Source organism: Anopheles funestus (genome assembly GCF_943734845.2).
Source record: "Anopheles funestus chromosome X unlocalized genomic scaffold, idAnoFuneDA-416_04 X_unloc_76, whole genome shotgun sequence".
Lineage (NCBI taxonomy): Eukaryota > Metazoa > Arthropoda > Insecta > Diptera > Culicidae > Anopheles > Anopheles funestus.
The window spans coordinates 55,001-58,051 of record NW_026045205.1 but is presented as its reverse complement, the minus strand read 5'-3'; positions in this window follow the sequence as shown (position 1 = coordinate 58,051).

Below are 3,051 nucleotides of genomic sequence, written 5' to 3'. Positions count from 1 at the left end.
CACTCTCCGAGCTATGCCAGCACACCGTGGAGGAGACTTCGGTTCGGCTGCGACCAGCGTGGGACGGCACGAAGGTGGCGATAGCGCGGGTGACAACGAAGGCGGCAGAGGAGCTGGACGGGAAGTTTGTCAAAATCAAGTACACGTCCTGCCTGATCCGGAAGGTGGCTCCAATGCAGACGCGGCAGCAACGTTGTTACAAGTGTCTGGAGATGGGACACGTCCGGGCAGCGTGCACGAGCGAAGTCGACCGCTCGGCCAGCTGCATTCGTTGCGGGAAGCCGGATCATCAGGCGAAGAGCTGCACGGCGGAGGTGTGCTGTGCCGTGTGCAGCGGTCCGCATCCGGTCGGGCATCTGACGTGCCGACGCTAAAGGTGCTGCAGATCAACCTTGGGCGGAGCAGGACAGCTCAGGACCTGCTGATGCAGACGGCTCGAGAGATGGATGTTCAGGTGGTGCTTGCCTGTGAGCTGTATCGGCCGCCTCGAGATGATCCGCGATGGGCTGTTGATGAGGAGTTGAGCGTGGCGATCGTCGCAACGGGGGCTTACCCCATCCAGCGTCTGTGGGGAAGCGTCGTCCCGGGACTGGTGGTTGCCACGATAGCGGGAGTTACGTTCGCCAGCTGCTACGTGTCGCCCAGCAGCGGTCTTGATGACTTCGAAGAGTTTCTTGGTGCGGTGGAGGTGTCGCTGGTGGGACATACAACATCAGTCCTGGCTGGGGACTTCAACGCCTGGAACGAGGAGTGGGGGAGTGCGCGCACTACCCGGAAGGGGCAGGAGCTCCTAAGCGTGGTGGAGCAGCTGGCGCTGCAGACGCTGAACCGTGGCAACGTGCCCACCTTCAAGGGCAACGGGGTTGCACGGGAAAGCGTCATCGACGTCTCCTTCGCCAGCCAATCCATTGTGCGGCCGGACTCATGGCGCGTGCTTAACCGCTTCTCCGGCAGCGATCACGAGTACATCGAGTTTCAGGTGGAGGTTCCGGGTCAACGGAACAAGCGACGTGGCCAGCAGCACCAAAGCCAAGCAGCAGCCAGTGACGGGACAGCCAGGCATGCCGGAACTCGGTGGAAGACGACGCAGTTCGTCCGGAAGAGCTTTGACATCGCCCTCACAGTCGGCCGCTTCGGACAGGTCGACACTCCGGAGGGGCTGGTTGGCGGACTCACTCGGGCGTGCGATGAGACCATGGAGAGAGTACACGGGGCTACCTTCCACCGCAAGCCCCAGGTGTACTGGTGGTCTCCGGACATCGAGCGCTTGAGGGAAGAGTGCGAAGCAGCGGAGGCAGCCCATCGCCGGGCTCAACCGTCGGAGCGTGCTGCGACGTCTGCCGGACTGCAGGACTGTCGTCGTTTGCTGCAGGCCAGTATCCAGAACAGCAAGGAGAGCAGCCTTCAAGAGCTGATTGACGGCGTCGAGGCTGAGGTGTTCGGTCTTGGGTACAAGGTTGTGCGAGCGAAGCTTCGCGGCCGGGCGCCACCGGAAACGGACCGCGCTGTTCTTGGTCCGATCGTCGACGCCTTGTTCCCGGAGCATCCAGCGTTCGAGTGGCCGGACATCGAAGCGAGCACCGCCTCACACGTCGCTCTGAGGCCGGTCACGAGCTCGGAGGTCCTGCTACTGGCTGAGCGGATGGCGTCGTCCAAGGCGCCAGGGTTGGACGGCATCCCGAACACTGCGGTAAAAGCAGCGATGCGGAAGCACCCGGAGGTCTTCGTGGACGTGTACAACCAGCTGCTCGAGCGAGGCGAGTTTCCTGCGTCGTGGAAGGAGGCTCGACTTGTGCTGATCGCGAAGCCGGGCAAGCAGCCGGGCGACCCGTCATCAAATCGTCCGCTGCTCATGCTGGGAGCAGTCGCCAAGGGGTTCGAGCGGGTGATCCTGGATCGACTGAACGACCACTTGGAGAACAGCGATGCTCCGCGACTGTCGCCAAGGCAGTACGGGTTCCGGCGCGGCCGTTCCACGATACAGGCCATCGAACGTGTGATCGAGAGGGGGCAGCACGCGAGGACGTTCCATCGCACCAACCAGCGGGATCCTCGATGTCTGGTGGTGGCAGCACTGGATGTCAGGAATGCCTTCAACTCCGCCAGTTGGGAGGCGATCGCGGCTGCCCTGCAGAAGCTGCAAGTTCCGGTAGCCCTCCAGAGAATGTTGCGCAGCTACTTCTCTGAGAGGAGGCTGGTGTATGAAACCAGCGAGGGACCAGTGCGGCGAACGGTCACGGCGGGCGTTCCACAGGGCTCAATCCTGGGCCCGACTCTGTGGAACGCCATGTACGACGGCGTGCTTCGGCTGGCGCTACCCGAGGGCGCTGAGGTGATCGGTTTTGCTGACGACGTCGTGGTGCTGGCGAGCGGGACGACACCGGAGGCGGCGACGCGGTTAGCTGAAACGGCGATAGGAATGATCAGCTCGTGGATGGCGCAACACCACCTGGAGCTTGCTCCGGCCAAAACCGAGCTGGTCATTGTTTCCACAATGCGGAGAGAACGCACCCGCGTTCCAGTGACGATCGACGGAGTGGAGAAGATGCCGACCCGCACGCTCAAGTACCTCGGGGTCATTCTTGAGGATCACTTGTCGTGGAGGCCACACGTTGAGCAGGCCACGTCGAAGGCGCTCCGTGTGGCGCAAGCCATCTCCAGGTTGCTTCGTAACCATGGCGGACCTAAGTGTGCGAAGCGACGGTTGCTGTCATCGGTGGTGGACTCTACTCTCCGCTATGCTGCGCCGATTTGGCATGAAGCGGTCCAGCTTCGGGCGTGTCGCAGGCAGCTGAACCGGGTGCAGGGCCTTTACGCACGGCCGGTGGCCCGCACTTTCGTTACGGTGAGGAACGAGGTGGCAACGGTCCTTGCCAGCGTCATCCCCATCGTGCTGCAGGTGACGGAGGACGCTCGTTGTTACCAGCGACATCAGGCGACGGGAGCGAGTTTGCGGGAGCTGCGCATCGAGGAGCGAATAAACACAATCGCCGAGTGGCAGCGGCAGTGGGACCAGCTGGAACCAGAAAGCCGCTACACACGGTGGGCACA